Raw genomic sequence first — 27,550 nt, 5'->3', positions numbered from 1 at the left:
TGGCTCGCCCCAATAGTGTTGGTGAAAAAACCTGATGGTGCCATAAGGATGTGCGTGGACTTGAGAGACCTTAACAAAAGTATTTGGATAGATAGGCATCCTCTTCCTAATGTCAGTGAATTATTGACAACAATGAAACCAGGCAAGTTTTTTAGTACCCTGGACCTGTCCTCGATTTACCATCAGATTACCCTAGAGAAAAGGTCAAAAAGTCTCACATCATTTGTCACTCCTTTAGGGGCATTCATGTTTAAAATAATGCCTTTTGGCCTTGCTTCAGCTGCTGCTGTGTTTCAAAGACTGATGTCACATCTATTTCGAGGCCTGGAAGGCGTACACTGCTTACAAGATGACATTCTTATTTCCGCCAGCACTGAAGAGGAACATGATGCGAAGCTAAAGGGGGTTTTACAAGGAATTCAGAAAAGTGGTCTGACTTTAAAACTGCAGAAATGCAAAATCAAATGCGACAAAGTGTCGTACCTGGGACACTCTATTGATGCCAAGGGTATTAGCCCTAAGGAAGAATTAATGAATACCATATTGGGTATTGCCGAACCAGAAAACAAAGATCAGCTAAAAAGCTTCTTAGGTATGACGGAACACTACTCTAAATTTGTGGATGATTACTCGAATAAAACCAAGAAAATGAGAGATCTTATGAAAAAATCTGTAAATTACATAGGGCCAGATGAATGCAAGGCTGAATTTGAACGAATACAAATTGCCATCAACCAAGCACCAGCATTGGGATTGTTTGACTGCAAAGCTAGTACAATAATTTCAGTAGATGCCAGTAAAGTTGGCTTAGGAGAGGTGCTGAAACAGCTTCAAGAGAAAGGTATGGTATCCATTGCATTTGCATCAAGAGTTTTGAGAGGGGCGGAATTGAACTACTCCACTATAGAAAGGGAAGCCCTAGGGGTGAAGTGGATCTTAGAACATTTTAGAAATCTGATTTGGGGTTTACCCATTCTTCTCAAAACTAACCACAAACCACTGGTGCATGTTTTACAGTCGAAGGCACCCCATTTCATATCACTAAGGATTAGGTGGTAGATTCTGGATATAATGCAGTATAACCTTCATATATGTTATACGCCTGGTACACAAAACCAGCTAGCTGATTGTTTTTCCAGATTGCCAACCAACCATAGAATTGAGATCGAGTCCACGGATGAAGATATCATCGCCACCATAAACCCAGGCATCGCCAAGGAGGAGTGGAAAAATATGGCTGACACTGATCCAGAACAAATAGAGATCAGAAAAGCCATAAGTAGTGATTGGAAAGTGTATGAACAAGGTCTGGGAGATTTTTCATAAATCAAGGAGGAGTTATCAATAGACTCAGAACACATCTATAGAGGTGATCTTATAATTCCTCCTGTATAACAGATTACTTGCTGTGGCCCACGAAGGACACCTAGGAAGGAGATTAACAAAGAAGAGCATAAGAAGTAACTATTGGGGGCTGAATATGTGGAGAGAAGCAGAAGAGATTTTTAAGAATTGCACTGCATGTGCCACAAGTGATAAATCTAAGACCTTACGGAAAACACCACTGCAACCAGTGGAGGCTCCCAGCAGCGTATGGTTCAAGTTAGCGATCAATGTCATGGGGCCATATGAAAATCTTGATACAGTTAAAATATACATTATAGTCCTTGTAGATTACACCTCCAAGTGGGTAGAGTGGGAGTATCAGAAGGGAGCATTACCACTGAGAAGATTCTAAATTTCTTGATTGAAGTTTTCAACAGGGAAGTTGATCCCAAGGAGTTAGTGTCTGACAATGGTTCTCAGTTCACATCATTAGAATTCCAAGGATTTTTGAGGGATAGAGCTATTGACCATATAACAACGTTGCTGTATAATCCTATTGCCAGTGGACTCGTAGAGAGAATGAATACATTTGTAAAGAGTGTGATTCAGTTAGCCATAGCTAATTCCTTTCCATGGAGAGAAACGCTTAAGGAAGCCTTGTGTGGTTATAGGTCAACTCCAGATTCCACCACGAATGTTGAACCATTCACCATGATGAGTGGCAGAGTAGCATCTAACCGTCTGAGACCTGCCTTGATGTTCATGGACACAGGTGAGGCAAGGTTGGATGTTGATCAAATATTAAGAAATGTAAAAGAGAAACTGGCAAAATACAAAAACTATTATGAGCGCAGGAATGGAGTTAAGGAAAAGATTATCAAAAAGGGAGAATGGGTTTGCATCAGAGAACCCAGGAAAACATTGAAAGGTGAATCCAGATTTAGGTCGCCACAGAGAGTAAAGAGTTGTCATGGGAAATCAGTGGTGTTGGAGGATGGGAAAAGATGCTCTTGCGATGATGTTGTGAGAATAAAGATTTCAACAGACCTAGCACAATTAAGGACATTAACCCAAGAACACCTAGCCAAATGAACAACAACACTTCCATGAGACCAAGCACTGGTAAAGGCAACGACCGTGGAAAGTCTGACCACATAAACAAGGAACCCGTAAATAGTCACTATGATGGAAGAAGTGAAGTTTTAAAGGGTGGACTATCTAGGAGTAACTGGAAAATTATTCAAAACTTTACAATGATTACTTCTACTACTAGTATCGGTCAACCATCTTGGCCTTATGTATCCTTTTTTGTAATTTTAAGTGAAATGTAACTTATACCCCAGCAACTCCTCCTTCCCTTTCTTTTGGTTTACCCCCTATCCTCACCTTTCCTTTTATCGTTTGTTTTATTTTACATAAGGGAGATGTTATAGTAGTCAATTAATAAAGTTGATAGAATGTATGTTATAGATCTTATGCACGTAAGATGAATTCCAGAGTGTAGAATCTGGAATGTTGTTTGCTGAGGAAGCCTTTCCAGTGGCGTACGCTCCGGGGGCTCTTATATATTAAACCACTTATAAACGCAATACATGCCTCCGTCATTTTACTAAACAGTTAAACCAATTGGGAGGGACACAGCATTTAAACTTAGCTGTTGAACTTGAGTTTCTTTACCAGAGACTGCTTCTAAGTATTTTGATCCAGATCAGGATTTCCCCGGGGACAAGTGTTACTTAGGATAGGCCTCACCTCCCTTTTTAACATATTGAGGGGACAACGCTTACTAGGGTTTCCTACAACATCCATGACCAATAGTAATGTTTTTTCTTCCCGTTATTGGTTTTCACTGAGTAGAATTTGTTTTGTCACCCTGCGTTACTTCTTTAGACAGGAATGCTTCTGCAGAATGAACATTAAAAGGGTGTTCCCTATCCCGCCTTTTACAAAGGGCACTGACCATCATACGTTTTGCCATAATGCAAACTAAGCCCACCTAAAAAGTAAAAATAGTAGGTTGACAGACTAAGCTGTGATTGTAGAATTAGATGAAATAAAAATATCTAGGCAGACAGATGCTAGTCTTTCAATAATTAGGACTACTCTGTAATTACAGAATTGCAATTGACACTGTTAAAAGTTCACCGAACAAGGGAGTAAGGCATTAAGGGCCACCATATGCTGCTCTGGGGTAATGTTATAAACATGAGTCATTTATCTTGGGATATGCTGTCTGCCCACAAGAATGGTGCCTATGACCTAAGCCACCAAATTCAAAAAGTTGAAAACATAGGAATCCTTTGTTATGCTCCAGCAATCTCTCCAGTCTCATATGTGTAAGGACACAGTAAGAGTTCCATATGTAGAGTGATTTTTTAATGCTAGATTGTGTTTTACTGACACGTGTTTCGACCCATAAGATCTTCTTCAAGGCAAGTTCAACCAATACTTGCATGTAAACAGTAAGACATAATATAAACACACAATATTGAAGTACATTATCAAATTTAAGTAGGACATGCAATATTTAGTAGTCAGTCATTAAGTACGAAATTCAGAAAGTAAAAGGTCCAACGGGAGATAAGGATCCATGCAGAATTAGCAGAGCATTGGTCATGCCTGTGGAAATTGAACAAGGGGAAAAGAAAAAGAAAGGAGAGCGAGAGATTACGTACATTGAAACATGGCCTGTCAGTGCTCAGTACTGTCTCACTTATCCTGTACCTGGTAATTCTCACCTGGTATCCGATTGTCTTTAGTAGTGAGGAATCATACAATTGTAGCCTGGTGAGTCAGTCAAGAACTGTATGTCAGGATATGGTAGTTCGATGGCAGATATGAGGTGCTAACGGGTCGCTGGCTCAAACGTGCTTCAATGCAAAGGTATGGCCAAAGGTTTGGTTTTACCTTACAGTAAAAGTCACTTAATGTTAGTTGGCCGGACCAGAAACAATATAATAGTTAACACACCAATCGATAGTGAGATAGAGGGCCCTACATGCCTCTGGGTAGTAAAAAGGAATCAAGCAACCTGTCTAACACAAAAACAGTGGCAGAATCAGCATACAAACCAGGGAAAGTAGGATCCCTCACCCTCTGCGGCCCCAGGAAATGTTAAAGGATTAGCACCAATGTACCAGTAGGCACAGGCCCATGCACTAGACCAGTGTTTGCAAACTGTGGCTCTCCAGATGTTTTGGACTACAATTCCCATGATAACTCACCATTGACTATCCTAGTCAGGGATTATCGGATTTGTAGTCAAAGACATCTGGAGAGTCAAAGGTTTCATGCCCCTGTATTAGACAATTGAATCAATGGGCGATACCTGGACAGTTCTTATTACTTGGTACTCTGACTTCCTCCCAGATGCACAAGGCACCCCTTCCGTATGTGCTGTCACGCTGACGGTACTTTTTAGCCCTTTGTGGCCACTTCACGCTATAATGGGGGTTATGTTAAATCTGTCACAGCTCCCAGATGACTGCACTGGTCAGCAACGGGTGTCTAGAAAACTGGGGATGTTCTGATTATCCATTAAATAAAAAGAACACATTGAAACAGAATGTGTTACCATTTCACTCTTGTATAAGAAAATAAAAAGAAATAAACACTAAGGTCAATAGAAGTGGGGTCTTTGTACATTTTAGTGAATCATATCAGCCGTCAAATCGTAAAAACAAATTTTGCTCACATACAAATCTAAAACCCGGCAAACGGTAATATTGTAACAAAGTGACCCAAAGGTTTTTTGTGCACATTCAGAGGTGGGAATATTTGGTTCACTAGCGATCAAGCACCTTGCCATATAGCCGCTGTCCTTTTTGCAAGGGCCCTCCACAAATGGATGGAGAGTGTAAATGAAAACAGCCATATATGTCGATATGTTTGGCCAGAATTCAAAAACTGGTCGTTTTTATTATGGAAAAAGAATTACAAGTTAAAAATATGAAATACATGAAAGGGAACTAGGACAATGGCGTGAAAACAATCGGATGAGAATAAAAAGTACAGATCTACCAAAAACCAAACAAAAATAGCAGTGGGAAAATGCCTTCAGTTTGTGGGAGTTCCAACTGCACCCCTCCGCCTCATCGGTATTCATCACCGCTCCAAGTGACGATCCCAGTCGCGGTTGAGAATTTGGAATTTTGGTCAAGAAGAAGAATGTCCATTTTTTTCTCGTGGGGGTCATAGTCCTAGCTCCCTACAGATAACATAACATAACATAACATAACATAACATAACATATATCTACGATTGCTATATGAATAAGACACTATTCTGTGACATTGCAATGTTGGTTTAGGGAGCATAATAAATGCCATCATACCCACTAGCCTAACATACACCAAAAGCATGCTGGTGTGAGAACTGCATATTTGTTCTACAGAAATTGCTTAACCCAGATTGGCCTATCACTGCACTTTTCTTGACCAGATCAGCGTTCACGAATCAGGCACATTTGCCAACACTGATCAATGCTGATGCAAACAGTAACAGTTGCATTATTGTTCCGAAACACAGATGTAGCACTCTGCAGTCATAAACAACACTCCCCACTCGTTCTTCACGAGAATCTTTACATGGAAGAGAATATCGTTTTCGCTTCTCTAAAGTTCTCCAGGAAACCAACATGAACACTGGGTTTTCGTGTGCTGTTTTAGCCTAAAAGTGTATGAACACTCCAAAAACTGTCAGCGTCTAATCTTGGAATGGGCTGGGACGTTTTCAGATTTTCACACAATCAAAGAAGACAAGATATATTTGTAATTTTGTTATGGAGTGTGCTTTGGGGTCTTCAGATCCAGCCCTTCGTATCATAATTGTGTAATGTTTTCAGAGCAACCACTGACAATGCAAAACATATTTCGATTTAACATTCGTTGAGTTAAGTGTATTTGTAGGAGAATTGGCACTCATTGACTAAACCTGGAGACCTCTAAGTGTTACCACAAATGATGCTGAGTAACTAAACGCTGTGCAAAAGTGAAGATACGCTTCTTTTCATGAATTGTGTCCCGGTCAACATAGCAGTGAAAATCACGAAATAATACAGTCAACTTGACAACATTGTCTATGCAGCAGACATAGCAAAATGTATCCTGTTATGAAGGATTAAAATCCCCCCTTTTACATTATTATAAAAATACTTTCAAACTCATTTTGCACATGTGTTCCAATATGCATGGATTCACACTCTTATCAATGCCTGTGTTAATATGCACTTGTTTAATACCGCGCTTAATAGGATCATCCCTGTGCCCAGAAATCCTTGTTGGCAGGTCCTAAGAAGTTATGTTTCAAAAACGGCGCTGTTGTTATCAGCTGTCGAGATACAGGAGATGCATAACTGTAATTGCTTTCTAAATACAGACCATACTGAAGGTCCCGGCTGCAGATGAGGATAGATGATGTCCTGCCAAGACCGGCGATGACTGATTCAGCTCTGGCCAGGCATTGTATCCTGCCAGAATGTCATACATTAGCACATGGACAGATGACTTTCTAAATTGAGAGGCACAGTGCAAAGACCTGGGCAGCTTACCTACAAGGAATCTGCATTTGTATTGCAAGATGTACACCCTAATGAACAAAGTTATAACACAAAATCCTAGCAAACAAAACAAAAATCTATTTAGGTAGACATTTGCAACATATTTTCAGTTGCTCAGATTTATGTTGCTATTGTTCTGCAGTAAATCTCTGCTGATGTTGTGTCAGAAGTCCACATGCCCTTTTAATACTCAAGATTGTTATTGACTTTTTCTGTAAGTTCTGATTTACAGGTGTGCATCGCTCAACAAGCTCACGAAAGGCGGAGGTATCCATTCTATTTGTGTCATGGCCACATAGACACTAGCTGAGGGGGGCCACATAGACACCTTAAGCATGCAGTACTATATTTAATTTGTTGAGAGGGGGTGTGTTTACACTGAATACCATTCTTTGTAATTAGCCCAATAGAGTTATCTGTGTGTGGAAGTGGGATAGGCACAGGGATGGGATAGGCATATCCTGTAATTGAGGCCCTCTGCCTAAGGATCCTATTTCTCTTCCCCACCTGCCAAACTATCTCTCCTCTCTTATCCTCCAGCTTTTCCTCTAATCACCATCTTCCTCTCCATTAAGATATTTTCCACTCCCTGAAAAACCTCTTTATGCGATTCTCTCATCTATGATTAACCTGAGGTTATAAGAGGTGTACGTTTCAGTGTGTGCATAGGCCACTTGATCAACTTCTCATTCTCTTTCCCCAATCTCTTTCATTCAGCGACCTAGAAAGAATATTTCAAAGTTTAACCCTTGGTAATCTCCTCAATTTAAAGCTGTAAAAATAACGATAAGACAGCTTGAGCGAAGATGGTGCAAGGACCGAAACCCTCATTAAACAGTAAATGCCATAGACCTGATTTACAAAGCGTTTATCAATGAGACTTTCCATTGAAAACACTCAAATCTGATCCCATGAGTAGCTTAGGCTCTAAAAGATTTATATTTTAGAAGAAAAGAAGACATTTTTTGCTGAACAAATTGAGATTTAAAATAACTCATCAAAGAAATGTTTCCAAATTTGATCTTAATTAGTCAATCACCATCCCTCTATCAATTTGGTAGCCCCTTTTGAGGTATAGTGTAACAAGCTTCAATCTTTTTCTAATATGTGTACCAACCGTGAGAACTCCAACAATAATTACACTAAAGAGTTCAGCCCAACCCTTTCAACATTCTTTATTAAAGTCTCTCTGGTCCCCTTCTTGATTTAATGGTCGACGACCAATTAGGTGTAATATAGCTGCCACCTCCTTTCTTTTTCCCTACACTTTATACAGGGTATGTCATTAGGGTAGTTAACAAATTGAATCCTACCACCTGTCATGGAGATCCATTTTCCTCTTCCGTAGTGAACAAAGTGCCCATTGATAGCACCCATGATTGAAGCATTATCAATTCTTCTTCCTAGACAATACAATTCCCTCTGAGCTTAAACATATCTGAGTGACTCCAGTATTTAAAAAAAACATCTTTACATCGCTTTAATGTACACATCAAACTGCTAGATGACCTACTTCTAGATCCAGGCGTAGTATTTTAAAATGATGCAGATTACATTTAATTGTTTTTTTAATTAAAAGGAAAGCTCTCCTCCAACCTTGACAGAATCAATTATTTTATTTTTTTAATTTCAGTTTTATTGGTTTTACAGATGGAAGTACAACATCGTCATTTATGCATAAGCAAATGGAAAAAACATAAAATACGGGAAAAAGTCTCATAAGTACAAAGTATATGTTAAGTGAAAGCAGGACTGGCGTAAAAGTCCACCCCCGTTCCCACCTTTTGGGTCCCAAGTCTGAGCAGAATAAGCTCCATTGCTTTATGGTATAATCTTTCGCAGAGTCCAGGCAGCAGTGTTTAGGCATGGGTGTTCGTAGTGAACAAAAACAACTCGTCACAGGCACAGTCAGCAGTACTGGTATGTTATTGTGAACACGCTGGCGCGATATGCATATGCTCACTCATGTGGCGTATTTCGCTTGGAATTCCGCCCATTCATTTTCGGCAGAAGCACCGTGTCCATGTAGGGCAGAAGTTACATTTTCCATTCTGAAGATGTTATGGGCAACAGACACCCATTCTGTCTTGGTGGGGAGGGTAGGCCTTTTCCAGGCCATCCTGAGACAGGCCCTCGCGGCCAATAGCAGCCCAAGGGCCATTTTGGGGGCTTTTAGAATGGTGTCTTCGTCTTCAATTAGGCCAAATAAGATCAGTAAGGGGTGTTTCTCCCTCTCTTCCTCATCTAGTTCCCTGATCAAACTGAGGACTTCATCCCAGAAGACTTGCACCGCATTGCATCCCCACCACATGTGCAAGTAGTCCGCTTTTTGTCCACAACCTCTCCAGCATTGTGGGTTGGCCTTTTGGTACATTTTGGCGAGTCTGAGCGGGTCATACTGCCACCTGTAGGAGTTTGAGTGCGTGGAGTTTGTACTGGCAAGATATCGATGATTTGGCCGTCTGTCTACAAATCCGCAGCCACATTTCCTCTGAAAGGGGTCTACTCAAATCAGATTACCATCTGTTCTTCAAGTTAGTTGAGGGGGTTGTGTTGGTTGTTAGTAGACTGTGTACATGGAACTTATCAGGCCTTTGGAGCCCATATAGGTGTCCAAAGGTTTCTCGAAAGGCGTGGTCTTTCCATTTCTCCTGTGACATAACACCCTTTAGTTTTAGGTATTGAAACATTAGTTTTAGGTATTGAAACACTGATAGTGGCCTATATCAAGTGCGTCCTCTAATTCTTGTATTTTAATGAAGACTTTGTTTCTCCATAGTTGTCCGGCTCTTTCCAAGCCAGCTTCGTACCAGGATTGGTAGCTCAGTGGTTCGGGTATGTCGTCATGGATTCCCGGAACCCAAAGGTGGCCCAGCGGAGAGGGCCAGGTCATGACCCCCATCATATCCCTGTTTGGTTTTCATATTGCCCAGAGGGTCCCGAGTATGGGATGGTTTTGGATGCTTTTCCTCAATTGGGGTCCGGGGACCCATAGCCACTCCCTGAAAGTGAACGGGCGGAGGTGGCAGTTATCAAGAGCTATCCATTGCAGATCCGACCGCTGCCTCAGGTGTGGGATCGGTATTAGTAGTTGGGCCGCCCTGTAGTATAACTCCAGATTGGGGAGGCCCACTCCCGCGGCATCTTTCTTGAGGTGAAGAAGGGGGTTGGGGACCCTCCGCTTCTTATTCTGCCACAGGAAGGCCAACAGTGATTTTGTGGTGACAGCAAAATAGTCTTTAGGCATCTTTATGGGAAGCATCTGGAACAAGTATAGAATTTTGGGAAGGATTAGCATTTTAATAGCGTTCAAGAATCCCAGCCATGAGATCGTGAGTCTGGACCATTTATCCATTTCCTTTCGTAGTGGGAGGGACAAGGGAGGGAAGTTAGCTTGGTACAGGGTGTCAGTATCCCGAGTGATATTGATGCCCAGGTATCGTAGCATGGTTAGGCTCACTTTCATTCCTTGGGGGGTGAATCTGTCTACTTCACTGTCTCTGTTCTTGTCAAGTGGGAACAGGATTGATTTCCCAGTGTTGATTTTGAAACCTGCCAGCTGTCCGTACTCTTCAATGATGCTTAGTGTGGCCGGGATGGAGTCAAGGGGATCGGTAAAATGAAGCAGTATGTCGTCTGCATGGAGCCCAAGTTTATATTCCTTGTCCCCTACCCTGATCCCACGGACCCCGCCATCCAATCGCAGCCGCTGTGCCAAAGGCTCGAGAGACAGGACAAACAAGATGGCAGACAACGGGCAACCCTGTCTCATTCCTCTTTCCAGGGGGAACCATCTGGAGCAGCCACCATTAACAGACACAGATGTTTGCGGGGACATATATAGTGTTTTTATGGCAAGGTGGAGCTTCGGACCAAGACCCACTTCGACGAGGACCCTTTCAAGAAAGTCCCAGGCAACTCTGTCGAAGGCCTTCTCGGCATCCAAAGACAAGAACTTTGGGTCGCCCAGCATTCCTTGTGCCTCATGTATCAGATGAAGCGTTTTCCTCATCGTGTCCGCTCCCTGTCTCCCCATCACAAAGCCAACTTGATCTGGATGTATTAGTCGTGGCAAGTGGGTTTCAAGACGGGCTGCTTTGACCCTTGCATACATTTTTGCATCTATGTTGAGGCGCGATACAGGGCGGTATGATCCACAAAGTTTTGGGTCCCGGCCTTCTTTCGGTATGACCGTGAGGAGGGCCTGTGCAAAGGATGGGGGTGCCTTGCCGGTTTCAAAAACCTCGTTGAATAAAGACGTTAGGAAAGGAGCTAAGAATGCGGAAAACGATTTGTAGAAGCGGGGGTGAATCCATCATCTCCGGGGGGCGTTTCCTGTTTTTAACCGCTTGATAGCGACTGCCACTTCCTCCTCACTGAGCGGGACTTCGAGGGTTTCGGATTCCGCGCATGTTAGTGCTGGCAATTTAGCATCTTTGAGATATTTGTTGATGGCTCCTGACGGGGGTGGGGGGTCACAGGTGTACAGGTCTTCGTAGAAGAAGGCAAAAGCTTCCTGAATTCCTTGGGGAGAGGTTTCTGTAGTGTTCAGGAGTGTGCCATCTGTCCTTTCAATCCCATCCACCCACCTCTCTGTCCCCTGCGTTCAGAGCCTTGCCGCCAAGAGGGCACCTGCCTTGTCGCATTTTTCATAGTATTTTTGTTTTAACTACTGCAGAGTTTGGGTTATTTTTCCCACTTCCAGTATTTTCAGTTCTTCTCTAAGTTCTTTGGCTTCGCTGATGTATTCTGATCTGTCAAGTGGGCTATATTGGGCATATGCTTCTGCTATGGTCAGTTTGTCTCTTATGTTTTTTTCCAATAGGGTGCGCTCCCTCTTTTTTCGAGCACCTTCCCTAATAAGGATGCCTCTCCATGTGGCTTTGGCAGCTTCCCAGACTGAGGTCTTAGCAACCTCCCCTGTATCATTGGAGACGAAGAATTGCTTGATTTCATTTTCGAAATCGTTCCTGAAGGCCGAGTCTGCCCATAATTAGTCGCTGCACCTCCACTTTGTGTTTCGCGGGGGTTGCCCCACCCACCGTACCACCACTGTGGCCATGTTGTGATCCGACCAGGAAATAGGATGTATATCCGCAGCCAGGGTTGATCTCAAAAGGTCCTCAGAAAGAAACAGATAGTCAATCCGTGTAAGAGTTTTATGTGGGATTGAGCGAAAGGTGAAGCCACTGTCTGTGGGGTGAAGATGGCGCCAACTATCTGTAAGGCCGTATATTGAGAGGGTCAATTTAATGTCGGCTTCTTCGTGGGATTGTGGGGGAGGAGTATATCTGTTTTACTCTGCCTGTCTAGTGCATTGTCCAGCCAGGTGTTGAAGTTGCCTCCAAGGATTGTTTGACCCTGTGCCATATTGAACACCTATTCGGTGGCTTTGTGGAGGAATCTTTTTTGCCCTTGATTAGGAGCATCCACCGTGGCGAGAGTGAAAAGCGTATCGTTTATGAGCCCCATCACTATCGCAGTTCTTCCCTCGGTGTCCACCCAGGTGCTTTGGACTGTCATGCGGAGGCTCTTTCGCACAAGAATTCCAACCCCAGCCTTTTTAGAAATTCCAGAGCTCCACAACCAGTAACCTACACCACCACCCAGGATCGTTCTTTCTTTCCCCCTCAGGTAGTGTGTTTCTTGAAGGAATAAAATGTCCATTTTAGAGCGCTTGAATTCTCTGGCGACCAAAGATCTTTTCGTGGGAGAGTTCAGGCCTTTTACATTGAGCGTGCATATGCGCAGTTGATCGTTATTGTTCGCCATAAGGTTTTTTTTTTTTTGATCCTGGCTGACTTATGTGACCGTCGTATTGCCTCTGGGCATTTATGCTTATGCTGCTGTGTGTTTGCTGTAGAGTCCTTACCAATAGGAAGGAGTAAAGTTAGTGCGACAACTACTTGGAAGTGAGCCATGCAGACTGCGAAAGGAACCAATAAAAGTCCATCTGTCTAGCCCCAATCCCCCCCACCGCTGAACAAGAAATTGGCCCATCATAGGGTCCCCCCTACCCACCTACCTCCATGACGTCCGATTTACCCGGGTCAACATCACCCGACCGTTATCGAACCACCAGTGTGAACCGCACAGCAGCGGTCCTGTATAACTAAGAACACAACATAACTTCAACTTTTGAGCCCCCAATTTTTGTTACTCGAAATGGGAGGTCAAAGGCCTCCCAGGCCCACAACAGTTATAGTCTCCGTTATAATCTCTTGTACTGGGTCTTCCGAGTTCAGGTAAATTCCCCCCCCCGATTCCCAACTGTACCTCCGTTCACGTGTTTCAGCAGCCAATCTTCAATGATGGGTCACAGTGTGCAGGTTCCCTCAGCAGCCGTGTTACCCACTTCAACTCAGAGATTCTAGCTGTCATCTCATGAATAGTGGTCGGATTGGTGTGAGAGTCAATGTTCCTTATCTGAGGAGGCGTTCATCCTCCTGAATTTCCTGGATCCTTGCATTTTCCGCCTTTAGTTTGCCATGATCCGTTCTCGTTCTTTTGCATGGATGCAGCAGCTCCATATACTTGGGGACCCAATAGGTCTGCAATAGTATTGGATATGTCTCTTTCGGAGGTCAATTTCATCCTCATTCCCTCCCATTCAAATGAAAGCGAGAATGGGTAGCCCCATCTATATCTGATGCCTTTGTCTTTGAGCAGTTTGGTGATCGGGAGGTATTCCCTTCTCAGCGCCAGTGTGAGGGAGGATAGGTCTTGGAAGATAGCAATCGACGAGTCTCCTAGTGGAATCTGCGGTGTGAGTCTGGCCCTTTCCAGAATCCGCGCCCTATCTGCATAGTTGTGGAACCAGACTAATACAGTTCTCAGATCGCCTGGTCTGCCCCCTGCTCGGTGAATCCGGTCAATTTTGGGCTCATTCACCGCTTCGTCTTTGAATAGTAGCTTCAGAATATCATGTAGGGCTTTTTTAAGGTGTGTCTCTGATTCGCCTTCAATTTCCGGGATGCCAAACACTCGTATGTTGCAGCGACGTTCCCTATTTTCCAAGTCGTCAATCTTTAAACTGATTTCTTCTTCCTTGTTTTCGATTTCCACTAGGTGTTGGTCAATCTGTATTTTCAGTATGCTCGATGAGGTTTGATTGTGTTCGACCTCCTCAAGCCTCTCCTCCTTGTTATCAATTCTGTTTGTGATTTTGTCAGTCTTATTCCCTATGTCCGCTCTCATTCCCTTCATTTCAGTGAGGAGGTTGGCAATGTCGGCCCTGGTCAGTGTGGCCTCGGCACCTCTCGAAGCCATGTCCGTGGGTTCAGGAGTCAGAGATGTTTCAGGGGCTTGAGGGAACTTAAACTTCGCCAGCTTCTGTTTAGCGTCCATATATCAGGGGAGCACTGGCGATCCGGTAGGTGTGACTCCAGTAATCCTGAAGCAAATCCGATGGAAGTCAGGGTTGAGGCAGACAAAAGTTTGTGTCAGAATAAGGGCCTTTTGGATACAAGGTTATTGAGGTATTATCTCCTTAGTACAGTTTGCGGAGTGTGGCTTGTACAGTCCGAGTGAGCAGACGTGGCCAAAAGGAGGAGTACTACAAATGGGGCGGAATGTTAATCTTTTCACCGTTGCAGGAAGAGTTCAGGTTTCTGCACATTGGATGACGTGGTGCACCCACCACATCCGAGGAGGGCACATGCCCCAAGTCCTGGGGGCCCAACCCTCGGGTGACCAAATGACCAGTATGGTCTCAGTGTGGGGACCAGCCCGCTGCGTAGCCAGGAGCAAGGGGCTCAACACAAGGACCTGTTTTTGTCTTTTGATTAAATTTGGGGGCACAGGAACTAAAAGCACCTTCTTCCTGTCAGTGTTCGCCACCAGGGACCACTACCCCATCACCCGTGCATGCGGCCGTGGCATAGGTAGTGCTTGCCGCACCCAGGGTCCTCCATTAGGCTCTGACGTTGCATGTTCGTCGAGTCATATATGAGCCCAGGCCCCTGGGTGCCGTGCGGGGGCCAAGGCAGTGTCTCCGGGGTGATTCACGTGTTCCCGGGCAGGCGGCCCCACCAAGCCATTCCTTGTCTTTAAGGGGGGGAGAGGCCCAGCAGCGCACACCTACCGCGTGGCGCAGCAACGGCCGCTCACATCGGGCACTTTCATTGTGTGGGGAGTGGCTCCGGGTCCATCGGCATCCGTAGGCACTCCGGGTCCCTTGCCTCGGGCCTCCCGAATGGGCCGATCTCCAGGCCCGGGAGGCGCAACACCGCGAGCCGAGGAGCCTCCGCCTGATGATATCCACTGATCTGCAAGCTCTTTAAGCCCCGCCGTCAGCCACGTGTGGATCTCGGCATGCGGCTGGCACACTGATGCGCCGGAGGTCCTCATGTGCCGTCTCCAAATACTTGCACTGACTTTGCAGAGGCGGGAGCGCAGGAAAGGCGCTGGGCCGCAGTTCCCTCCTGCCAGGCGAGGTCGCCTCGTTTCCAGCACGGGGCCTATGCAAAGCTCCGGCGGGGCTGCGGTCGGCCCGAAGCCTTTACTTTTGTTTTACTGGCCGCGTAGGCGGGTTCACTTCAGTTGGACGTTTCAAGGCAAATTCCTCTCCGATTTTCTCCTGGTTTTCGGCCGTCAGTGGGGGACACGTTCAAACAGGTCCGTGTCGCTTCTCAGCCTTGGGTGGGTGCTGTAAGGGGGGGCTCAGACCTCTTCAGGGACCGCTGCGGGGCGAGATCACTCGGAGCATGACTTCATCGACGCGCCCCCTGGTGGCCAACTTCAATTTTATTTTTAATATCATTGAAAAATAGATGAACAATAACTGTGTCGGTTTAAAACCACCTAAATTTGAAACTCTTGTAACATCCCACGATCAAAGCCTGCATTTTGATCAACCTGAAGGCTGCTCTCCCTCCCCGCCATCTTCCCCCTACTATCCCCTTCCTTCGGATACTGTCCTTCCCTCTCAACCCCCACCCCTCTCCACTCACCTTATTCATTTTGCGGCGGTGCAACTGCCGCTGCCACTCCAGCCTCCCGGGCCACCATGGAAATGGAAGAGGAGCTCTGCATGGAGACCCGCCTTCCAGCTCCATGGAGGCCATCTTAGATAAGACTTGGTTCAGGCCCATGAGCCCAAACTCCTCCTTTTTGATAGGTGTTTTCCCACGTCTTATCAACTTCCTCCCTTCTCCTGCTACTCCTTTTGCCACCTCTTTGGCACTCACATCTTCCTCCTCTTCCCACCTTCGGGCCCCTCAATCACCTCCAGAAGGTGTACCTCATGCCTGTACCCATGCATCGAAGTCTTTCAAATGTGGCAACCAACCCCACGTCGCTACTCTCAACTCTCGTTCCGCTGTCAAACACTGCTCTGACATATGTCACCTCCTCGAAGAACTCAACCTAGATGTCTTTGCTCTCAGATAGACATGGTATACGGCTAGTTCTGTCACAGGTTTTGACACTCTTCTCCATGTGGCCTACAAGATCCTGTCCGAACCCAGAAACAACCGAACTGGAAGTGGAGTAAACCTGATCTTTCCAGAGTGGGTACTGGCCGCTGTCATCCCTATGCAGGTCTACTCCTCCTTTGAGTGCCTGGTATGCGGGCTCTCTATCTCTCCTGGCCTCTCTCTAACTATGTCCACAATCTACAGGCCACTTGGCCAGGTCACCCTCTTCGGCTCTGAATGGACTGACGTCTCCTCTACTGCCTATAATACTCAGCTTCTCCTCCATGAAGATCTCAACATCCACCTGGATGCCTCTAATCCCTTCTCTGGGCTTTTCCACAACCTTTGCTACACTCTCTCTTTCCATTTTTCCCTCTGGCCCGACACACTCTGACAGACATACTTTGGATGTTCTCATCACCTCAGACATCCCCCTCTCTAACCCTCTCACCACTCCTCTCTCCTGGACTGACCACTTTCAGTTATAGGTCATAGTACCGAATCAAAAGGATGGAATGACAAAAGGGTCGAGTCAATTCGACCGAAAAAAAGGATCGAAATTTAGAAAAAAAATGTGGGTGTAAAAACACCATTTTAAAGCTAAACTAGAGCAAAAAAAAGAAATTACATTTTAAAAAGAATTTCGATCCTTTGGTTTTCGATCGAATGCACTCTCACCTTTTGCATTCGATCCTTTTGTTTTTAGAAACTTTAACTGGACACCACCACTTTCTACTCTCCTCTCGCATGAAACTCTCTATCCCTCCGGCAAATCTCCCCCCCAGCACTGCCACCTACTTTCTAGGTAATTTGGCGCATGAAGTATGTCAGTGGGTGCCTTTGCCTCTACTTTCTCTGCTCCACCTACTCCTGCGGCTGACTCACACCCTGATACAGCCCTTTATAATCTGCATCTTTCTATTTCTGATACCCTGGACATCCTTGACATGGTCGTGAGAATCCGGCTGAAGCCTACCTCCAAGTGCAACTTGTGGTATGATGCCGACCTCGCCATCCTGAAAAGTAAGTGCAGGGTGGCTGAGAGGAAGTGGAGGGCTTCGAGCACATCCTCTGACAAAATGGCCTGCTACCTGCTCCAAAGGCAATACAGACTCTCTGTCCTGTCCAAGAAGAGAGCAAACATTCAAGCCTGTGCCTCTACAGCGTCTAACAACACGGCTGAACTCTTTAAAATCTGCAAGGAACCGGCCAATCCTGATGCAGTCTCTACCTCTCCTGTTGCCTCCCAGGCCCTCTGTACGGCTCTGGTCTCTCACTTCTCCGCTAAAACTCAGGACATCCTGTTCTCTATCTCTTTTTCCTCTCTCTCTCTCTCTCTGCCCCGCTTTGGCCATCTCACCCTCTCCTCCTCCTTTCTCCTCTTTCTCTCTGACAACACCTGACAAGGTTTCTAGACAAATCCGATCTATGAAAGTGTAACCCAAACAGGTGCTCCTCTGATCCTCCAGAACCATCAAGGACCATATTGACACCCTCGCTTCAGCCTTGGCAGATTTCTCTATTCACTCTTTCACCACTGGAATTGCCCCTCTCCCCTTAAGTGCTCCCTTGTGCAGCCCCTCCTCAAGAAGCCGTATCCTACCTGCTTGGCAAACTATCGCCCAATCTCCATCATCCCTTTCCTGGGCAAACTCTTGTAAAAGCTGTCCATCTCCCAGCTAGCTTACTCCACACTGAATCTGTTGGTTGTCACCATGACCATCAGTCTGGCTTCAGAGCTGCCAGAGGCATGAAAACTGCTCCCTGAACACCTGTGAAGATCTGCTCTCTAACCTTCATTCCAGCATTCCTTCTGTCCTCATCCTGCTTGATATTTCCTCTGCTTTCGATACAGTCAACCACGCCATCCTGAGCAATTGACTCAGTGAGAACCTCACCATCACGGATCAGGCCCTGGAGTGGCTGACCTCCTTCCTCTTGGACTGCCCCTCCTAGGTCCAACTTGGTCTCTTCTCTCCAAGACCTCTCTCTCTACTTGTGACGTTCACTGGGGCTCTATCCTCTCACCTTGGTTTTCAACCTCTACTTGGCCCCTTTGCCCATCTGATCTCTACCTTCTCCTCTAACTTTCAGTAGTTATGCGGATGACACTCTTTCCTTCAGGCTCCCCTCAGCCTCCTCTCCACTCTCGCTAATTCCTGACTGTCTATCATTTGGTTGGTGCACCTCCAATGATCTCTACCTTAATGCCAGTAAGACAGAGATTCTTCTCATTGGGACCCCTGCTTTCCCTCTCTCACTTTTGCCACCTGCCTTAGGCCCTCATCCTTTGCCTTCCTGAGAGGCAAAAAACCATGTTGTCATCTTCTACTCCACTCTTTCTTTCCCTCCTCACATCTCAGACGTCGCCAAGAAGTCCCCCTACCAGCTGCACCTCCTCAAAGGGACTCTGCCCTTTCTCAATTTTCCCCAGAAGCTCACTGCCTTCAGCACCCTGGTTCTCTCTAGGCTGGACTACTGCAAAAGCCTCTTTCTCAATCTGCCTTCCTCTACTCTCTGCCCTTTGCAACTAATCCAGAACAGGACTGCTAGACTTATCCTTGGCCTCAAACCCATGGATCATACCTCTCCAGCCCTTAAATCTCTCCACTGACTCCTGGTAGCTGCAAGGATCAAGTTCAAGACCCTTTGCATTGTCCACAAGGCTTTCTGGGGCTGGGGCTGCACTACATCCAACGGTCTCTTTCAAAATACCTTCCTTCTCTAGCCCTTCGCTCAGCTACCTCCAAATCTCTAAGGGTTAGATGCTTCTCCAGAAAGAGAGTGGGGAGTAGATCTCTCTCCTCTGCAGGTGCCTCCCTCTGGAATGGCCTCCCTGCTCCTCTCAAGTTTGGTCAGGACCACAGGAAGGTCTGGAAGCAGCTCAAAACGTTCCTCTTCTCCACTGCTTTTTCTCTCTCCCTCCCCTGCTGACCTACCTCACCTACCTGTCTGCTGTACTGACTGGTTGCTTGGCTACCCTCAGAGTCTCAGTGGGTACCAGGTCCTTTCTTGATCGGTCACCCTTCCACTGCCTCTGGGCCTTCCACACATTTAGGGGCTGGAACTGTAACGCTGCAGTCGCTAGTTCTCCTTGCACTACCCAGAGCCGTGCTGTCCTGGCTGCACTTACTCAGAGCATTGCTGTCCTGTTTTCCCCTCCCCTCTCCTTTGCACTTCCCCCCTCCCTCTCCCCTTGCACTTCTCGTTCTCACACTTGGACGATCTGAATAACACAAGGCCTAATAAGATTGTTTGTCTTGTCCTCCCACTGTCTTCCCTCCTTTGTCTTGTCACGCCTAGAAACACTTGTGTACAGGCATGTTATAAATGACTTATCATAAGTATTTTGTTTGAATGAATGGCATGCCAGTTTTTGTCTTACAAAATACACTGCTGTCAAATTGGAAACCCAGGGTGCTAATAGCAATAACACCCGATCTGGCGGGCCAGATTAGGTGATAATGGCACCGGGCCCAGCATTAATCACGTAACTTGGGACTCAGGACGTTACAACCTGATCCGTCCGGCGGGAGCGGTTGTTATTGCTTAAAGATTGTACACATCCTCTGAATGGGAGTGTGCAGTGGTGAGACATAAATAATGCCTACACTTTGAAATGGTGTAAACAGGTGGACTGCAAGATTTGAGTACCTGGGCATTGTCGGTGAGCATGGCACAAATGCATTAATATGAGTAAACAAATGCACAGGGCCTGATTTACATAGAATTTTGATTTGGAAAATCCAATTAAAAACACTTTGTAAATCAGGCCCAAAGTCTTTGAGGTACATTTATTCCCTAACAAAGTGCATTGCTGAATCGGTAAGAATGAATACACTAGCAACTTTTCCTTTCCTGGAGGGCCTGTATACAGGTCATGATTCCTGAGAGTGAACAGGCTCCAATAAATCGATTGAATTATACAGAAAGCCAAAGAGGCTAACAATGTTATCAGAAGGAATGAACACATTATTTACAATGTCACCATTTTTTCAAATGGACATTTCCACATTAGTGGAAGAAATTAGGTTGCAACAAGAAAGGGAAACAAAATGGGTCATGTGCCACAATCTCGTTTTCTTTTGTGCCAAGTTACTGGACATGCAGCTTGCAGCAATGATTGGGAAATATGCTGTTCCATGACAGGGTGCTGCATGCCAGATTATAAACTGGTGCCCTCTACCTTTTGCGGCGGAAAGCGATTGGGTGAAGGTATGAAAGAAGGCACGGATGGCGCAGGGAACGGGTGAAACCATGAGGTGTTATGAAATGGGTATTATGAACGCATTGGTAAAGGGAAGGAGACAAGGAAACTGGAATGGAAGAGATGGACAGGAAAAGTCCACCTGGCAAGGGGGTTGTGTCCCTGTGTGACTGGATGAGCGGCCATTGGACGGTGATCCAAGGCGGAAGGCTCTGTTTCCAAAGGAACACCTACTTCTTTTCTGTGATCTGAGTCCAGAGTGCCTCGATGGACGCCTTAAGAACATTCCTAATTTGGAGAAGTGAGTAGCAACATACGTGATAGAGACGGGCTTTCAGCGTGTGTAACTTGACTGTGAAACATCATTTTGACTGAGTTTGTATTTGTATTTGTATTTTATATTATTTTATAAAGCACTTTTATCCAAAACGCTGTACAATTTAATAAGAAAGTACGGTACAATGATAATGATAAGTAAACATCAAAACATCAATACTTGTAGCTGACAATCAAGAACAATTTAAAAGATGAGATTTCAAAGAAGAGCGGAAAATAGAATAGTCAGTGAAAGAATGAATAGCCACAGGAAGGGGCTTCCAATGTTGGGGGGCAAGAAGCTGAAAAGAGAGGAAGCGGGACTGAGCACATGGTGGCCGTGGAACATTCAGTCTGAAAAGACAGGAAGAACACAAAGGGCGAGATGGGCTGTAAAAGGAAAGAAGTTAAACAAGATAGCCGGGTGCAAGCTGGTAGAGTGATTTAAAGACTAAGCACAGGAAGTGGAATTTGAGCTGAGAATGGAAAGGCAGCCAGCCAAGTGATGCAAGTGAAGAAGAAATGGAGTCACGATAGGAAAGAAGGCAAAGTAGACTAACAGAAGAATTATAGATTGATTTCAAAGGAGCAAGATGAGAACTTGGGAGACTGAAGAGAAGAGAGTGTTATAACAGTAGAAGAGTTGCAAGAAAATGAAGGCGGAGATAAGGAGTTTAGTGGCCGTATCATTGTGTGGAATTAGGGTATTTATTGAATGCGGGCCTAGCTTCAGGAGGAACATGGTGATGGAAGTAGAGAAATAAGGGAGCAGGGATCTAACAGGGGAGGGGAAGAACAGACAGTTTGGTAGCAATGGATCTACAAGTAATTGGTTGAGTAAACAGTGGGGAACAGATCACTGAGTCTCAGGTAGAGTGTGGAGTCAAGGGTCTGTGGAACTTGGTGTTAGGAAACAAAGACTAGTAAGCAAAGTTCTCACATTCAGCCGTGCATGTTTCTCAGGGCCTGCTAGCAAGTACAGGGGCCAGATAATTATGAATGTAACATTTGCTGTTTCTCTGATCTTTGGCAGCAGGAATCTACTGTGAAAAAACAGTGTTTGTCGGCCAGTTCTGAATGGCACTGTAGTATCTAATCAATATCATGCCTGGCCTTTTTGCGTGGACAGAATTTAAAAGAAAAATGACTTTTCATTAGATATTTTGCTGAAAGTGTTCCCGTGCAATATCTCGTGTTAATATCGACCTGTTTTGACTTTTGCTCTGGGTAGTGGTTTGCGTAACTCATCGTTTTACAATTAACGTATTTACATTTGCGTGAGAGTATAATGAACACCATGACTCCCACTTTATTTCATTTCAATATATGACCTCATGGTGGTATGTGTATGATGGCTTCTTAAGGGGAGCAGGCCTAATGAGCGGAGGTTGACTGCTTATCAGACATGTGTGGGTTTGTGGTATTGAGCTGTCAATCAGACGCCCTGGATGCGAGGGCTCATGGCTTAATAGCCTGTGTTTGGAAATATATCAGTGATCTTGGCTTGGGGACAGCATCAGCCAGTAACAGTCTAGAATATGTAGCCAAAGGGATACGTGTTGGATTGCAGGTACAAGCTTCGCTTTTACCTCCATTTTGTTTGGAAAGCAATGGGGGCTAAATAACCCGCTTGGTCACCTGGTAACAGAGGAAATGAAAGACTATTATTGCTAGACCCGGCTCAACTTTGGGACTGAAGGAAATACCTCGCAGTCTGAAGAAGAGGTTGATTTGGGCTGATCCTATGGCAAAACTAGGGTCCTCTTATCACTTTTCCAAACAAGGCCCCTCCTACTGTTAGAAAGTCCCATGTGGGAACAGGTTTGGTCACTGCTCTGGACTGAACCCATTTTGTTGAAGTGTTGATGACCCGTTGGAAGGTTTGCAGGACTGCGTTCTTCTCTTCCGGCTTGTTAGTCACATGGGGAGCCCCGCTCCTGTGCTTTGCTGTTCTGATTAAAGTAAAGTACCCAGCAGAATACCTGTGGGGACAGCAGCATCTCTGTTTGTTAAATCCCAGTGCAAATCAGATTTTATGTGGCTTAGTCACAATACAAAACTCTAGATGGTGGCCTGTGGCTGGGAAAGACCATGCCTCAAATGTTCCCTGATGATCAATGTGCCCTGGGTGGACTTGCAACTTTGTCCCAGTACTTGGAGGAGGGAAGACAGAAAATGCACCTGTCGCGTGATTTCAGATTGATCAATACACGTCTTCAGCCAGCAAGAAGTAATATAAAGTGGATGAAAAATGGAGACTCCATCATATACACATTTACCAATGGGCAATCAACTCAACAATTAAGTAAAATTAGCACATATCATCTCAGTAAATTTGGACAATTACTCCCATGAGGATTGTATGATCTTCTAAAGTTCGAAACAAGCAAGAATAAATGGGAATATCCAAATAATTGGGAGAGAACTGCGTTAGAAATTAGACATTGATCAATAGCAGGACATCTGAACGAGAGTGGCCGGGTTATCATTCCGCACTCTGGCATGATCTGGCAAGGTGGATACACATGTGCCTGCAAACCTCTTGGCACTGAAGAGACTGTGACATGTAGGGAGTTGCCTGGACATAGCAGAGTGTAATCAGCTTCGGGATGATCATAGACACAACCAGCCCCATGCTGCCATTAGACAAATTTCACTTCTGCCAGAAGCACCTGCTAGGAGGATTTACCCCTTGCATTAATGCACTGCTGCTCTTACATCATGACCACTGTAGGATCCAAGACACGCTGTGGCTTCAGTGTCCAAACCCCAACCAGTTGATGGGGTTTACTAGGTTGTGGGACACAATCAACAGATGCATCATTTGTTCAGTGTAAATCATCAAGTGTTCCTCAGTATTTAGACTCCATGTATCCTCCACATGTATAACCAGAACAGGGAATAACTGAAACAGGTGTGAGGTCTTGGATTTACTCAAGTGGCCAAGATGACTGCCTGAGTTAAGAACTGTTCAGAATGATGCAAATGACCATGTCCGTGTTGGCATTTTGACAAATAGGGGACGGACGAAGGGCGAACATATTGTACTTAAGGGGACAAGATTTTCTTTGGTCATAATTTAGCCTTCATGCCTTCTTTGGGCATGATGAGGTACAATACAATGCTGCGATCTGGTCTTATATTGTCATTGTACATTGCCAATCATTCTAATGATTCAATTCAGTGTGACATTACTTGCAGATAAAAAAATTAAAATATTGAAAGAAAAAATGAGAGCACTTGCAAGTGCACAGATGTCGGGTTGGCTCACACTCTGGGCAAGCTGAGAAATAATCACAGGGCAATAGTCATAGATGACACATTCTTATATAATGAGGATAAAAGGCAGAGGTCATGATTTGGAACATTCCCCAAGGCATGATATCTGTAACCCAAGGGGATATGCCCCCAAGCTGGCAATTCTGTGCGTGTTCGTTGAAGAAAGACTCACCTTTCCTATGTGTCCCAATGCTCCTGAATTCCATACGGGGCGTCCCATCGGAAAGACTGTCACCAAGGGGACAATTCAGCAATCTACACACAGTGCTAATATCACACAGACACTGCCTCCAGACAAAGCAAATGTCCTCAACGCCTTCATGTTGGGAATATGCCTATATTATTCTTGTCAACAAACACACTCAATTTGTTCGTATTTGTATTGCTATATCAACGTTTGTAATTTCATTTCCTAGAACAATAGTCTTTGTTAGTCTAAAAAACAAACATAACATTAATGGCGATATTGATTCTTCATAGATCCATGTATTCCTCCCTTCAGCAACAACACAGAAACAAACCCCTGTACGATGACTTTCATAAACCAGATTAAAAAAACTTTAGGACAAAATTCGCCACCCGAACTGGTGCCCTGCGTGATTTGGGTCAAAACCTGCTGGTATGACTTCATTGGCACCTGCGGTGAACCTGGACCAGCTAGAGGCCCACATATCTCTGGCATCGTAGCATTAGGGGACCGGGAGAGTGGCCATCTGGCGCCATCATACCGACTGGCATGTTCCTGTTCTAGGGAGCCATCAATTATGCATGTCTCTTGGGAACTCTCACAAAAAAGCCTAGAAATGCAAGGAGTGCGCAGGCAACCTGGGCCTGATTTACAAAAGCGCTTTCCAATGGCGCAATCCCATTGAGCAATGCTTTGTACATCGGGCCATATGACAATGAAACTATGACTCAATGGACGTGGTGCAAACACTTGCTTACCACGTGATCCAAGATGGATTACTTTGCCATTAGGCACATCTACCACCACATGTGAGCCGTTGGTAGTTTTTCATGATTGAATTCTGAACCGTTGCAATAGTGGTCATGACAGCTACTCAACATGTGCATGCCGCAGAATGCCCCAAGCTATGTCGCTTTCCTATCCAAAACTCTGCCCCATGTTACAGAGATTTTACATTAATGCAGCTCCAGTTTGCACGGGGGCAACAATTGCACTAGTGCAAAACACATTCTTTCAATGCCGTTTTGCATCAGGGCAAATTCCACAGAAGTACACGAACCAGAGCAAGCATTGGCCTGGTGCAAAAATGATGCATTGGATGAATATGTGTTTGGCACAAGAGCCATTTTTACCCCGGTGCTAATTGCACATGCCCCGATGCAGACTTTCCCCTACTATGCCACTAATTCTGCAAAATTCTCCTTCTGACTATGGGCCTCATCACGAGTTTGGCTGTAACCCTTAAATCCGGTGGTAGTGCTGTTACCGCCAGATTTAAGGGTCCACCAAATCAGGGCTTCGGCAGATTTCCCCCCAGCTCTGAGCTGGGGGGAAATCTGCCGAAAATTCGCGCACATACCGCCGGCAGGAAATCCGCCGGCGGAATGAGGGTGAAATTTCCCCATTGAGCCCAATGGGGAACGGGGCATTACCGAATGGGCTCAATGGGGAATTCCAAATCCGCCAAACCCGTGATCCGGCGCTAATAGTGCCGGTGGGTTTGGCGGTATGGCAGATAGCGCCAGCGCTATTAGCGTCGGCGCGAACGCCCAACTCGTGATGAGGCCCTATGGTGGCAACTGTGAAAAGTTGTGGTATGTTAAAGGCCTTCTAATTTTGAATTTGGATCACCTGGGATATTTAGGATCCATAGCAAGTATTGCCTGGGCAAGATAGGGTTGTTGTCTTAAATTCAAGACCCTCTGCATTATCCACAAGGCTTTCTGGGGCCTGGGTCCAAAAGACCTTCAACTCGGGAGGATAGCTCAGCGGCAACCTGCTTGTCTTCGAAGCAAGACGACACAGAGTAACAGAGGTTTGATCCCCGGGTCTGGGCTTAGAAACCTCTGGGTATTAAGCTCGTTATAAATAACCTACCATATCATATCTCCCTTCCTAAATACCTTCCCATTCGAGCTCTTAGCTCCTCCAACTCACTCAGGGTCAGTCGCTTCCTCATGCAACGAGTTGGGGGTAGATCCCTTTCCTCGGCTGGTGTCTTCCTCTGGAACAGCCTCCCTGCACCTCTTAAACTTGAGGTGAACCATCTCCGGTTCCAGAAGCACCACGAGACCTTCCTTTTTGCTTCTGCCTTTGCTCTTCCTCTCCCCTGCTGATCTGTCTGCCCCGGCTCTGTGCGCCTGGCTACCCTCTGACTTGCGGGCCAGGTCCTCGCCCACCCAGCCACTCACCTGCACTGCCTACTGGCAACCCTTGCACTTGGGTCTGTATCTGCAACCCTAGAGTCCCCCTACCTGCACTTATCAGGCACCCCTTGTCTGCGCCTTAAACCATGCACTCGCCACACTGCTGGCTGCACTTCCAATTGTTGTTTTTATCACTTGCTCAGCACTTTCCACTCCTCCCCTCTCCTTTGCACTTCCCCCTTCCTTCTCCACTGCACTTGCACGTTCTCAATGTCACTGGGCCTAGTAAGATCATTGTTTTGTCCTCCCTTGTGCCCCTCCCTTGCCTCGTCGCGCTCTGAAACACGTGCGTATAAGCGCCATACAAATAAAATATATCATATCATATCATGCACCATTCCACAAACAACCCATGATTTCTCAACATATGCTTTGGTGGTATTTCAAAAACCAGAGGGAATCACACACATCTTTGCCATGAGTGGAATGTTCATACGAGCAGACTACATTGTTACATTTATTCTGTTGGACTTTGCTGCTTTGGTGTTTTCGGGAGTAGAGCTGGGTAGTGCAGCAGACCCCCGACCCCCTTATTGAACACCAGCTTTCTTTCTGGTTACTTTATTTTGTCCAATGCTTTATTTCAATTTTCTGCACGGCTGCCCTTTTTTGTGTTAAATTGCAACATCAGCTTGGTTTTGCAGTTCACCAACAGAATAAAACAAAGTTGACCAACACAAAAATCAGCATTTTTTGTGAGACTATGTTTCTGCTTGACACTGACATTCGGACGAAGTAATTATCGCCAACACTGCGGTCTGGAAAGAGAACAAGGAGATGGCAAACTCATAAACAAGCGGAAGAAGAGTTTGATCAGTCTGGGATTTACTCCCCTAGGAGCGTTTTCTCCTTTAAATTCTGCAATGCATTGGGGCAAACCTTACTGCGACTGCTGTAGCCCTTGCTCTTTCTAATGTGTTTACGCTTATTCTGGTGTTTGTTTGTTGCTGATCCCTGCCGCGCGCCGCGCGTTATTTCCCCCCACCGCTTGCTTGCCGCCCTTTTCCTCCATTTTGCAATTTTCTCTCCTCGAGTCCAGAGATGAACCATCACCAC

General features: G+C 45.5%; 1 protein-coding gene across 2 annotated transcripts in view; it reads left to right on the top strand.

The window, feature by feature from the left end:
* PTPRN2 (protein tyrosine phosphatase receptor type N2) overlaps positions 1 to 27,550 on the top strand; it is a 3,479,756-nt gene that overhangs the window by 1,734,912 nt on the left and 1,717,294 nt on the right. The window lies entirely within an intron of this gene.

The sequence above is a fragment of the Ambystoma mexicanum genome, chromosome 2q (genome assembly GCF_040938575.1).
Source record: "Ambystoma mexicanum isolate Mex_15411 chromosome 2q, UKY_AmexF1_1, whole genome shotgun sequence".
Lineage (NCBI taxonomy): Eukaryota > Metazoa > Chordata > Amphibia > Caudata > Ambystomatidae > Ambystoma > Ambystoma mexicanum.
The sequence above is the reverse complement of the archived record's forward strand: the minus strand, read 5'-3'. Positions and strand labels throughout refer to the sequence as shown.